Source organism: Meriones unguiculatus, chromosome 5, assembly GCF_030254825.1.
Source record: "Meriones unguiculatus strain TT.TT164.6M chromosome 5, Bangor_MerUng_6.1, whole genome shotgun sequence".
NCBI lineage: Eukaryota > Metazoa > Chordata > Mammalia > Rodentia > Muridae > Meriones > Meriones unguiculatus.
This window is the reverse complement of record NC_083353.1, coordinates 123,209,216-123,223,413: the sequence shown is the minus strand read 5'-3', so window position 1 is coordinate 123,223,413 and position 14,198 is coordinate 123,209,216. Positions and strand designations below refer to the sequence as shown.

At 43.9% G+C, this 14,198-nt stretch overlaps 1 protein-coding gene across 6 annotated transcripts in view; it reads left to right on the top strand.

Moving 5' to 3' along the window:
• Positions 1-14,198, top strand: part of Eps8 (epidermal growth factor receptor pathway substrate 8) — a 167,165-nt gene that overhangs the window by 60,285 nt on the left and 92,682 nt on the right. The window contains exon 1 of one of the 6 annotated variants that reach the window (XM_060384325.1): positions 10,968-11,112. The exons of the other annotated variants lie outside the window; for them this stretch is intronic. The gene's annotated coding sequence lies outside the window, so the exon portion shown is untranslated. Of the gene's footprint in view, positions 1-10,967; positions 11,113-14,198 lie in introns of those variants that run through there. 6 annotated transcript variants of the gene reach the window in all.

The following is a 14,198-nucleotide window of genomic DNA, read 5'->3' as shown; positions in this document are numbered from 1 at the left end:
CTGCTTAAGCTCTCTGTTCTTCAACACATCCTCCCTATGAAAACCTTGCTGTGACTTCTCACTTCTCCAGTTCTTTAATTTCTATTGGGAAATAATCAGATACCAACTCCCTATGGAGCCTTTCTGACCCTAGAAGAGAAGATCAGCTTGAGGCCAGCTTGACCGGCCACTTCGGTTTTATGACCAACTTCTAAGTAGCCATTGTGTTAAAGCCACTTCTCTTGCCTCCTTCTTCTCTTCCACTTCCTCCTCCTCTTCCTCTTCCAAGACAGAGGCTCATTAAGTAACCCCTTGGATGACCTCAAATTTTTGGGGAGCTTCTTGCCTCAGCCTCCAAGTGCTGTGACTGTAAGCATTTGTCACAATGCTAAGTGGTACTTTCTTCACCTTTTTTTTTTTAATTTTGGAGATGTTATCTTTATGTTTTATGTATGTGTGTCTCTCTGTGTGCATGTGTGTGTGTGCCCCACATGTGTACACATGCCCTTGAAGGAGTTGGAGTGGTTGCGGGCTGCTGGGTATGGGTGCTGAGCTGAACTGGAGTATCCTGGAAGAGAAGAGAGCTCTCTTAACCACCGGACTGTCTCCCTAGCTTTGCTTTACATCTAAATATGATTTTGTTAGGCTGTTGTTGCAGGTACTCTTTGTGCTGTCCAGTGTGGGCTTGCTGTTTGTATGTTTCTCTGTGTGTCTCTTCATCTGTGGTTTCGGTCGGCCTGAAGGGCGCGTCCTGCATCTTGTGGCTAAAACAGTCATCCCGCTAACAGGACAATCTCAACAAATGCTCAGGGTGCTTATATAATAAATGTGCAGTAATTTCGCCTTAATTAAGGAAGCCACAGATTTCCTCACCCATCTCCTAACATTGGGAAGTGATGAATCAAGGCTGTTGTGACGAAAACTTTATAGGGCTGATGAACAAAGCCAGGGCTGCACACTGTGTGAATCACTCTGTGACTAAAGGCTGTCGCGTAGCAGCCCTACTTTGTAACCTTTGATAAGGCTAAGTGTAAGAGTGCTAAGAATAACTGGAATGTGGGGATTGAGAGGTAGCTCAGTGTTGAAGAACTGCCTAGCAGGGCAATGCGTCAACACACATGCTCTCAAGTGCGCATGCACAGACACAGACACAGACACACACACACACACACACACACACACTTTCACAAACAATAGAGCGGATAGTGCTGTGTATACTACAAGATGTGTGCCCACGCATGCAACAGCTTTTCTCGAACCCTTTGAGACTTTTGTTTGGTCGTTTGTTTATTCTTATTGTTAATACTTCCTGACTGTAACAAGAACTTTTATCCTTCTGAGGTAATTGTTGTCTTGGAGGCTTACTGCCTCCTTCTGCTAACCTAGGCCTAGTCCTGGCAGCTTCTAGCCTCCGAACAGTCTAACATGTTTCTAATGAAACATTCTAAGCCTAGAATTTTTTTAGCCTCTGAGAACTACTGCTTAATAAGCTCGCCCTTACTTGTTCCTACTGATCTCTGGGCTGGCTGCTTCAGCTCAGCTGTTCTAGCTCAAACTTCTCTGCCAGCTGACTTATTCAGGCTGGCCTTTCTCTGGACCTCTGAATTGCTCAGCTTGGGCCCAAACTAACTCTGGCAATCTTTTCTAATCTTCTTGCTCTTTCTCATTCCCTGGCTCATTCAGTCCTCACCTGAGTTCTTTCTTTGCAGCCTGTCTCTCTATTCCTCTTCCAGTGAAACTGCTGCCTCTCTTTCTCATTGCCCCTTAAGTAGCTTCCCTTTCCCCTCTCTTCTGAGAGTTGGGTGTACCTAGTTTGTCAAGCCTTTCTCTGATCTGTCACTGTTTCTTTCACTCAGTTAGACATTTTCAAACATGGGTGTTTCCTTCTACAAACTAACTTTACCTTCATTGTTTGGAATTAAAGGTGTGTACCTCTACACCTGAAACTTGCTCTGTACTAGGCTGGCCTTGAACTCAGATCTGCTTGCCTCTGTCTTTTGGATTAAAAGTATGTTTGTATTTCAGCTGGATCACACATACCTAGAAGGTCCTTTGGATGTGATCTCTTGCCAGAGCAGCCATGTTCTGATTTAACATTCCTCTACGCCTGACTGCAGCCTCCCCTCCCTCCACTCTTCCCCATACCCCCACCACCTTTCCTCTTCCCCAGATCCATTGCTCCTCCATTTCCCTTCAGAAAAGAGCAGGCCTCCCAGGGTTACTAACTGATCTCTACATAACACGTTTCAGTAAGGTACAAACTCTGAAGTCAAGGCTGGATGAGGCAATTTAGTATGAGGAAAAGGGTCCCAAAAGCAAGCAACAGAGTCAAAGACACCCCCCCCCACACACACTTTTACTATTAGGAGTCCCACAAGAACACCCAGGAGTGCAGCCATAAGGTATATGCAGAGTACATATGCAAACCCATGCAGGCTCCATGATTGCCACTTCCGTCTCTGTGAGGCATATGAGCCCTGCTTAGTGGATTCTGTGGGCTGTGTTCTCCTGGTGTCCTTGACCCCTCTGTCTCTGAAAGTCTCCATAGATGGACGGAAACTGGCTTAAATACCCAGCGGAGGAGATCTGCCACCTTATGTCCATTTATTCTGTGAGGACAGCACATCTTACTGGAATGGAGAATCGTATTTGCTTCCAAGTAAATTTAAAAAACCACTTGCTAAGAGAATCCCGAGTTCTGGGTGGTCATCTATGGATGGTGACTTCATTTCACTCTCACGAGTCAGAATGACTGAAAGTGAACTGGAGAGTGATTATTTTCACCCATTTCTGCTATTTTTAAGCCTTTGGAGAAAACAACTTAGAAGATTGATAGGTTTTCAAAAAATGAGGCAATCTGCATTCTTTCAGATACTGCGCTGTCTATAAACACACTGCCTTGCAGAGTGGACTGTTGCCAAGAGAGTTGTGTGGGTGTTGTGCACACATATGTATGAACCAAAGAAAAAGCTTCTTTAAAATCCACCCAGAGTGGCTATTTAATAAGCACTTACACTGTAGCAGCGGGCAACCATGTTTTAAAATAGATTCATCGCTGATTTGGATTAATGCCTATATTATTATTTAAAGACACAGACAACTTTGACAAAACTTATTTATTTTCAAGAAAGCAAACTTGTTCTTTCTTACCTAATCTTTAAGACTCTAAATCTTGCATTTACCTAAAGATAATATCAATGAAATGTTTTGGTGGCATTTAAAAATTACTATAATACAAAATTGCTGATATCAAATTCTGAAAGTTCATAAGCCTGAATATTGGGTGACTAATTTAGTATTTTGATTTGAAATTATAAAATATTCCCATTAAGTCAACAAAGACCAGAATAAGAAATAAATGACAGTATGGCTGAAGAGATGACTCAGCGTTAAGACCACTGACTGCTCTTCTACAGAACGTGGGTTTGATTCCCAGCACCCACATGGCAGCTCACAACCATCTATCACTCCACTACCAGAGGATCTGTCGCCCTCTTCTGGTCTCTGCTGGTACTGTACACCCCCGGTACAAAGACATGCAGGCAGAAAACTCGTACATGTAAAAGAAGAATAATAAAGCTTTGAACAAAAAAATAAAGACCGTAACAGTCATTGATATAGAAATCTTCTACAGATGATCCTATCTGAGACTTCATTCAAAGGACAATATTGGTTTTTCTTTTCCTTTAGATTTATTTATTTTATTTAATGTGTGTGAGCGTATCTGTGTGCACCATGTGTGTTCCTGGTATCTGAAGAGGCCAGAAGTGGCCTTAGAGAATAAGACGTGTCCAAGGACAGAGAAATAGAGTTCTAGGCGGAGATGAGCATACACCCAAGGAGGCTGAGCTGGGACAAAGTGAGTGAAGAGCTGTGAGGAGAAAAACGTTAGAAGCCTGGACAAATCTGAAAAGCCTTTGATTCAGAAGTAGTTGTCTCTCTCACCTCCCTTCCTCCTTTCCTCTTTCTCTCTGTCTGTTCTCCCCTCTCTCTCCCTCTCCCCAACCCTCTGTGTGTGTGTGTGTGTGTGTGTGGTACTAAACCTAGATTCCAGGGACTTGCTCATGCTAGGCAGATGTTTTTACTGTAGAATGCCCTCCTTGTGCATGGTAAGCAGATGCTGTGACCCCTGTGTCCACCGCCACCCTGAAGGGAGGAGGAGTTACGGTATAGATTGCCTCCTTTGACCCTGATTACCACCCAAGCTGAGGAGCAGGGATGCAGAGCTGTGTGGTATTTGTCAGTCTACCATTCATCGCACCAATCAGGCACTTTGGATCGCTTCTCACTGTGTTAGTCCACTCAGTCTCTGGGCAGAAGATAGAGTCGTCACAAGCAAGTAGTCCGGTGAAGTAATGTGGCCGACATAAGTAGCAGACTTGGGATTTGAACCTGTCTTTGGCCACAAACCTGAGTTCTTTACCACTCTATTACAGTGCCTACAGTAATGATTATTGTGATGTTACGTGACGCTAAATTGGAGAGGCAGGTTTAGGTTCCAAGCCCATGGCTCTCTTGAAAGTATGAAACCATCACCTGATAAAGCCTTATTGTGTATGTTTTCTACACACACACACACACACACACACACACACCAGTCAGGCACACAAAGGAATTAGGCAATGGTATTAGAATGCTAATTATAGGGGCTGAGGAGATGGCTCATGTGGTAAAGAACTTGCCACACAAGCCTGAGGAACTGGGTTCGAATCCCTAGTATCCAGATAAAAAGCCAGATAATCTACGCACTGCGTACAAGTGCAGTCAGGAAGGTCCTGGGCTCCCTGGCTGGTTAAACTAGCAGAATGGGTTCGCTCCAGTTTCGGGGAGAGACCCTGTCTTTAAAAACAAGTGGAGAAGGATCGACAAGGACACCTGACACTGACCCATGGCTGCCTCAAACATGAGCTCATACACATACATACATAAACAACACTGAATAAAAAGGATTAACGTAAGGTCTTGGGTCTGCAAGCTAACCAAGATCAACAGTTGGGTGGAAGAATCACCATTTTATCTTCCCCAAAATACACTTGAAGACAACATTTAATATTTTGCCAATTGATGGTGAGCCTTCATTGTAAGAGTTTCCAGCCAGAGGCTGTAACTACATTCTGCTGCCTGGGCAAATGTGGTGGGGTGGAATGCAGAGAAGTCTGGCCACTTTTCAACCCTCGAGTGTCCTGTCTTCTGTCAGATGGCAGTGCTTTTGTGCCACTGGCCTCACTTCTCTGAGGCAGGCCCTCTCTGACCCTTTATGTATTAGCAAACACACACGTGTCAGGGGCGGCTTGATGTGCAAAGCTAATGACAGGCTCGTTTTCAAAGGACAGCTTCAGTTGTATCATCTCTGTTGACACAGCCTTTTCTAGACTGTTACTCTGAAAGCCGGCATTCCGTTCTGTTCATTGCAACACCGGCTGGCTTAATTTTCTAAGACCATGCACACTGTATTAGCTTGTTAAAAAAAATATAGCTACATAATGATATTTTGCAGTACTTCAGTTAGTCTGCGGTTTGAAATTAAGCTTGGGCACTTTGCCTTCTTTTTTTTCCCTAAGATAACTCGACCAGCACTCACAGGCCTTTTTTGTACTCACTATCTGGCCTTCTCTTTCTTCTTCCCCCACTTCCCTCCCAGTCCTATAGAGCACATAATTGTAGACAAAAGCGTATACAGCTAATATAATATCTTTCTGACTAGATAAGAGCTGAGGCAAAATACTCCAGGATTGATTAACCCTGTACGCGATGCCTTCAGTTTATAGAATGTGGTTTAGGACCTCAAAGTACTTAGGATTTTAATGAGCTAAGGTGGAAACATCTATCATCGTTTAAAAGATTTTATCATTGTGCTGAAATGATACACTTAACCCATCATTTTCAACGTGCTCTAACATGGAGTGTTCTGTGGTTCTTTTTGATGTTCATCCCTGAGTCAGCTACAGGGACAGGACTGTCCTCTGTGTCCGGTGAACGGAGGAGTATTTAAAGAAAATGTTAACGGGCAGGCAAACTGGGATACTGTGTCCTCAAAGCTTTCATTTTCCTCCTCTCAGAAGTCCCTTTTATGTGGCCTGTTTCATCAGAGTCTGTTTAAATGTAAATTCTCGGCTGAAATGGGAAAGTCTATGAAGAGGATTGTTTGACCATTTGTGAGGTGAATTTATGCATGTTCTCCTTAAGATTTTTCCTCCTTCAGCATTGGGTTTTCTGACTATTCGGTTTTTCATTTTTCCCTTGGAAATTATAGGTGTTTTTTTTTTTTTTAATTGAAAAGTGTAAACTCACTAATTACTACATTTTTTATCACAAACTCTAACGGAGCTGATCTTCTGCTTTTAAATTTGAATTAGGAAAATTTCTGAGAGGAGTGGGGCCTGGGAGAGGGTACCCCCACTTTACCAAGGTTGCAGATTGCTGATGTGACTGCTGCCCTGTTTGGTGCTAAGCCTTGACTTTCTGACCTGTCATGGGACACAGCCAGGAGCAAGGCATTGCTTTACTCCTCCATTTTCACTCCTTAAAAGAGTTGTTGGGTTTCTGGTTAAAATTTCTAGATGAGATCTTATATCGCTGTAGTTGTCCAGTGGTTCCAAGGTTGAACGTGACTTTTAAAATCCTTATGCAACTTTATACTGTATTTCCCCATATGTATTCTTTAACCGGACCAGTTTTAGGCCAAATTGCCATTGGGTTTACCTACATTCTCTTACATAACTTTGCAGTTCAGCTTCCTCAAGGTTTTCATTGCATTGTCTCATGCTTTCTCTAGACAAAGATTTAATTATGATTCTACTCTTCTAAACAATGTGTGGATTACTGACCTAACAGTTTTCCTAAAGGAGTGTATGTATTAATATGTATAAACATGGCCCTGACCTTAACTACAGGTTCTAGGACCAAACACTAGCACCAGAGCCATTGTGACTTGTCTATTCTTTTTATATTCTTCTTCTCATTTATATACCGTACATGTTTGTCCTTTTTCGTGTCTGTAGTATATCCCTGGTTGGAAATAATTCTCTCCAATTGTAGATTGTGTTGGATATCTATCTTCAGATAAATGGCATTTGATTGGTCATTTCACTCAGGTCAACTTAGGTAGTTTGTATGTCATTGAAAGTTCATAATATAGGATGAGACTTTCTCCCCAAACTTCTTTTATGTTCTCTCATTTTATTAGTGCCTTCATTTCTTACTCACATCAGAAGGGGTTTTGATGTGTGGAGAGAATTAGAAGGTTTTTGTAACTACATTTTACTTTGTGTGTGCATGTACATACATACTTTGTGTGTGCATGAGTGTGTATGTCTGTGTGTCATGGCATGTAAGTGGAGATCAGAGGGCCTCTTGCAGGAGACAGTGTTCTCTCTGTACCCTGTAAGTTCTGGGGAATCAGACTGAGGTGGCCAGACTTGGCAAGTGCTTTATTCTGGGCCGCCTTACAGACTGGGTAGGTTGTCTTTGAGAAGACAAAGCAGGTAGTGTGCGTGAGGGGAGGAGGTGATGAGGGGCAGATGATTAACTAGGACCAAACCCCAAGGAAAGGATACTGTGCTTACAATTCCGAAGGGCAGGGGGTCATATTGTCTGCCCCTTCTGCTTGGCAATCTTCACATCGGTTCTAATTGGCCTCCTGTCGTTTTGGATAACTACATAATACTGCATACGTTGACTTCTGCTGAATGGTTTCTTTCTAGAGAGGTGAGGAAATCGGTAAGTACCCATGAGCCTTCCTTAGATTTGCCTAGGACATAGCCTTCTGAGCACACAGAGGCGAGGCCATCGGAGGTTTTTATTAGTGTTCAGGACAATGACGGCTATATACCACCGTCATCCGCCTTCACTGAAAAATCTCTACCTACTTCCTGCTGACTCAGAGGCGTAAAGTGCACCAGCATTCTGTCACTTCAACAGCAGTGGACTGATCGTGAGTTATAATTAGGAGTCTGCCCATTTGTCATCGGAAACATTTTTAAATATTACTATTTTATTTTTTTAAATGTGTATGTCTCTGTGTGTTTTTGTGTGTACATTTGTGTTTAGGTTCCCATGGAGACCAGAAGGTGTTGGATGCACTGGAGTGGGAGTTGCCTGCTGGGACGTGGGGTTTGGGAACAGAACTCAGGTCCTCTGCAAGAGCAACAAACACTCTTAATCACTGAGCCACTTAACCTCCGGTCCCATTTCTTTTCGGCATTTGACAGACAGAAGGGCCTGTGAGACGGTATCTTGAGAATGTCGGGTTGGAATTCAGTACGTTGGTGCTTCGTGATGTTAGGCTGGGATTTTGCCGTTGTCGACCATACTGAGTGCATTGTTCTCACCGAAGACACAATGCTGGTGCCTTCTGTTACTCTCCACATTGCTTTCAAGACTCTCATGATTGCTCCTGTCTCTCTCTGCATTTACGTTATTTGTCCCCGCAGCCCCTCTGTTGCAGTTTGTGTTCCCCCCGACAGACTTTGAGACAGATGTGAATGTGTGGGAAGTTTATCCGGAAGGGCCCTTGAGATCAATCCTGTGGGATATAGTTACGATCAGATCTGACCCCATGTGGAGCTACAGAGCTGGGATGGCTCCTTAACACTGTCCTCATTCAGGAGAAGGGACCATGTCTTCATGTTCCTTACGACAACCTATCTTGATGGCTGACAAGCTGTGTGCAGGCAGCCTGCAGCTTCTGGGGAATAAATCCTTTCCAAAATGGAAACCTTAGAAGCTTGTCTGTTTCCACTCCATCTTTTTCTTTTTGTAAGAATGGTACAAAAAACTGGCCACGAGGCAACTTCTAGGAGTGAAGCAACAGAGGCAGAGTAGGCAGGAGCTGGGAGGTGATGGAAGCAGTATAGAAGGCAGCAGGCAATTCCAGTCAGCTCAGCTGTAGCCTTGATCGTTGCTTTCAAGGTCAAATCTGCAGAAAAACGGGAGCAAAATGTTCTGTTCTTTATGCAAACAAATCTTCTGTAAATAAACCCTATTTTTTCCTTTTTCTTTATACATTACTGTTTTCTTCTTCCGTATTTTTAGTAATTTTATTCTAATGTTAAATCTTCATATTAATAAATGAGGTGAATGTTAAATAGTTTTCTGAGCTTATCTGTCAATGCTCAAGCATAGTAGATAATTTTATCTCATTTATTTACCTTTATAAATTTTGTGCAAGTCACTGGTGACTGTTGTTTGACTCTGAGTCAGTTTGTTTTTTCTGCCTATGCATGCATGCTTATTTATGCTGGGTTATTTTCTTTGGTTTCCTATTTGCTTTTGGGGAACAGACCGGGACTCATTTTCTCATGGATCATTTTTTTACATGGGGAGTCATAATTTACTAGCTTTGTCATCTCATACCCATAAGTTTTCCACTTTAAAATGCTCACACCACAGGCTGAATGTAGTATTTCTCTGCCTTCTCCCCCATATCCTAAGAGACAAACACCCATGAAACACTACAAAGACAGTGGAGGATGTTTCCCGTCTTCCCACCATAGTTTGACTGTGATCACAGAACCTCAGTATGGCTCTTGCTCTAGGGCCTTAGCCCTAACTTTATGTTGCACGTGCCAGCCATATCTATTTATTTACTTTTCACTTTCTGGGCATATGTGTATATGTCTGTAGGGGGTTGGTCTGGGCACATGTATGTGTGGAAACGACAGGTCAACTGGGGTGATGCTCCTCAGTTGAGACTCACTGCGCTTTCTGAGGTGGAGTCTCTAATGGATCTGGATGTAGCTGGTTTGGCTCCGGTGGCTCCTGGGACCCCCAAGATTGTGCCTGTCCCACTTGCCTTATGCTGGGGTTACAGCTGCATAATGCCATACCTGACTTAAGAAATGTAAAAGGTTTGTTTGTTTATTACTTATTTTAATGTGTATGAGTGTTTTGCCTACACGCATGTATGTGCACCCCATGCATGCCCGGTGTCCTCAGAGGCCGGCAGAGGGAATTGGGTCACCTGGAACTGGAGATACAAATGGTTATGAACCAACGTGTTGGTGCTGGGAACCAAAACTGGGTCCCCTGGAAGTGCAGACAGCGCTCTTAACTGCTGAGCCATCTATCTGGCTGCCTGGCTTTTAAAATGTTGATCCTGGGGACTAAGTAAACTCCCCATGCTTGCCCAGCGAGGGCTTTGCTGGCTGAGTCACCTCCCCGGCCTGCGGGGCACCAGGGCCACTGTGTGTAGCAGAGCAGGCTGTTTCCTGTATGGAGGGAAAGTAAGGGCAGAAATCCGGAATCGTCTTACTCCCTTGAGTAAGTGTTTCCTTCAGAAGCAGTCGGCATGCAGACTTGAATGTTCTTACGTGGCCCCACTGCGTCTCCCCACAGGCACAGCTGACAGCTTTTGCTCTGTGTGCACCACTTTGGCCATCAGATCTAGCTTAGGTTTGGCGCCAGATGATTTTCTTTGACATAAGTAAAGCCGCATGCCTACTCTTAAGGAAATATTTTATTTTTAGTTAGTATGTCTGAGTGTGGGTTTGCATGTGTGAGTGCAGTCCCTGAGGAGGCCTGAAGGGGGTGTCAGAGCCCCCGAAGCTGGAGTTACAGGCAGCTGAGAGCCTCAGGATCTGGGCACCGGGAACTGCATCCAGGTCCTCTGCAGGAGCAGGAGGCGCTCTTAGCCATTTAGCTGGATCTCCAGCTCTGTATTTGCCTGTTACACCTGCATCTGTTTTCCGATGCTCCTGGTGCAGAGCCTCCTCCATTAGCTCCTGTAACACCATGTTGCTGCTCCTGCCCTTGGGTTACTCATTAACACCCGGTTCCTTAGACCCTGCCTCTTCGGCATGGAAGTGTCCACAGTAACGACTAATATAGAACACAGAGCGATTCTTCTCCATCAGTGCTTCCCATTGTTGTCTGCTGTTTTGTCAGCCTCCCCACCTTGGACAAGGGCTTTCTGCCCGTAGCCATAGCCATTTCCTTATTAAAAAGAGGAGGAAGTCTTAGCGAAAGCCTAAGCGTGTCCAGAGGAGAAACTTTGTTGAGTGTAGCGGAATACCGAAACCCAAGCAGAGTCCCACCCTCTCTGTGTATGAACCAAAGGTCGCCAGACACGCCGATGCTCTCCCACTGCTGCCTCGAAGAGCGCCTGGAGGAGTTTTGCCTGGACAGTTAAGGAGGGTGAGTTGGAGGTTGGGAATATTTTCTTTGCTAAGGAGGGCTCTCAAAGGCATAATTATTACAGAAGATGTTTGTAGACCTTGAAAGGTAGTATTGTTTTTAGGCCAAGTAGGTCCTTTAACAGGTTTTCTTTTTAAGTCCCCTTTGACATTCTTAGTGGCTTCTAAATGTGATAAATCTTGGGATACCTTAGTGTCCACACTCCCCTTGCCCTCTCCCTCCCTGGCTTACAGGCTTGGGGATTTAAGGACCTTTCTTCTTGTGAGTCTTGGTGCTTAGGACGGTAATCTCCATGCTCAGCTCATCTCATAGCTAAGCAGGGATCAGAGGACTATAAATAGTTGGGAACCTACTGACATAAAATGACTCTTACATGCAAAACACCTTGATTATCCTGCAAATATTAACTGCATTGAATTATTTGTGCGGCGTTAGCGGTACCGTGAAAATTTGCTTATTACTCCAATTTAACCTCCGTAGGTTGTTGTTGGCTCTGAGCCTACAGACTGAACACGGCCAAATTTCTATGTAAACATTTTACTTGGGACAGACACTGTAGTTGGATATGTGTGCTTAAAGTTTTTGTTTTTTAAATCCCCGTGTATTAATGGAACTTGTAAATGTTTAAGTAGTCAATTAGTGGGTGCTGTAAAGGAGAGACTATCTTTAAAATATTTAAGCTTATAATTTTGATATTTTAGTATTAACTTTGAGTTTAGTGACAGGCAAGACTATCAGTGTATAGAGGCCTCTGTATGCCTTTTATTTATTTATTTTTTTGAGGTTCTTATTGGATTGTCACACTTAATCTGATTAGAAAGGAAACATTTTCTTCTTGCTCTGTTACCAGAAGTTAAATACAACACTAGGATGGATACTATGTAAGAGGAAACAGGAGCCCGTGTATCCTGGACAGAGGGTAAAGTCAGTGTCTGCCTGAGTGACTCCTGTGGAGGGGGACTCCGTATTCCTCAGTTTGAGCCATAGTATGTGTGTGTATGTGTGTTGTATGGATATAGTGAGCCTGTGTGTGCACAGCTATGCGTGTATACACATATGGCTGCAAATGTACACGAGAGATTCCTATCTGGTATCTTGCTTTAGGGGACAGCGGCTCTCACCGAATCTGAAATCTGAATCTCTGTTAGGCTGCCTGGCCAGTCTGCTCCAGAGATCTGTCTGTCTCTGTCTCTTAAGCCCTGTGAGGACAGACATACACGGCCGCCTCTGGCTTTCTACAGGGGTGTTAGGCGTGCAATTCAGCTCTTCATGCTTGCTTGGCAAGTACTTTACCCACTGAACTATACCCTCATCCCCTGAGCGACGCGCTTTTGAGCAGCATTCTCATGTGTGCTTATTCTCCCGTGAAGTGTCTGTCATTTATATACCAAAAAGAGGGTTGACGATCCAGTCTTTCCTCACATGACCCTCCAGCAACACACAGCCTGTTAGGAGCAGAAAGAGGTGAGGTTCATGGAGCTGTTTATGGTCTGGCTTATTTTTATCTCAGCTATAAACTTTTGTCCAAATTCCAAGGCAAGATGTCAGTGTCTCGTGGACTTCAAACTCCATGTGTTCTCTGAGAAAGGAATGTAAAACATTTTGTTCTTTGACCCAGCCTCCTCCTTATTGGTAGGAGGATACGTGTGTGTGTGTGTGTGTGTGTGTGTACATGTTGTACCTGGAATAGTTTGAACAGAAGTCTCTGTTTTTTTAGCAGCTCAATATGGAAGCCATTTTTCAATTTTTCTTAAGTAAATTGGGTGTTAGAAGAGATACCCAGATACATGACTAATCTGTTTCGTCTCCTTTCTAGGTAAGCAATTCTGAAGTAAATTGTATAGAGAAGTCTCCTTTTAGGTTTTCCCCTCAGTTGCTTTGTCACACATTCACCGAGGTCAGCGTAAAGTTTAATAAAGGGCTGAGGCCTGTCTTGGAGTGCAGTGACAAAGAACTGTATATAATTGTTTGCTGGGTTGAATAAGGAGATGGTAGGGTTATAACAAAGGAGATGAGCATAAAGGCTTGTGTGTGTGTGTGTGTGTGTGTGTGTGTGTGTGTGTGTGTGTGCACGCATGAAGGTCAGACAGTGTAGGTCGTCATTTCCTCGAGGTGCCATCCATCTTGTTTTTTTTGAGACAGGTCCTCTCTCTGGCCTGGGACTTATGGATTTGGCTAGGCTGGCTGTCCAGGGAGCTTCAGGGGTTTGCCTGGCTCAGCCTTCCTGGTGCTGGGATCACAGGTATTCAGTGCCACGCTCAGCTCTTGAACATACATGTGGGAGTTGGCGTAATTTCTCACATTTTGACAACACACAGTCGCCTCACTGGGCTGCCGTGAAAAGTCCCCGTGACCATTTACTCTAAAGAAAATGTCCGATTTAGTTCAATGACTATGTAGCATTAAAATCTTTTTAAAACGTTTAATTTTTAATCATGTATATGTGTCTGTGTGTGGTTTGGGCATATGTGTGTATTTGTGCATATGACTGTAGTGTCTGCGGAGGCCAGAAGAGAGTGTTGGGCCCACTGGAACTGGGGGTACAGTTGGCTGTGAGTTGTTGGTTGTGGATTCTGGGAACCAGCCTTGTCCTTATCAGGAGCAGTATGTGATCTCGATTGCTAAGCCGTTCTTTCAGCGCTTCTCCCCCAACCCCCTCTGTCTCGTTTACTGTGTGTGTGTGTGTGTGTTAGCGCACATGTGAATGGTTTCAAGGTGGCATTTCCCCACACATGCACCGTGTTCCTTTGTTCCATGTTTTAAATTGTTTAATTGAACAAGCAAGAACTTAGGGGTTGACCTTTGAGCTGTGTGCGTATAGAATCTCGTGTTAGCTAGATTTAGAAATCTGGTCAGACCGAACTTGTGGTAGTTTTAATTGCAATATTCTAAACTGTCAGAGTGATTTGTAAGCTCACGTCATTCTGTGATTAGTGATATTAGAATGGCACATGAGTGTCTCATCTTCACTCACTATTAAACGTCAGCATTGGTCTATGAAGGCTTTGGTGTAAGAACATGGCTGTCCATTTTCTTAATTATTAAAAGGGCGTAGCGGGGAGCTGGGAAGATGGCTCAGTTGATTA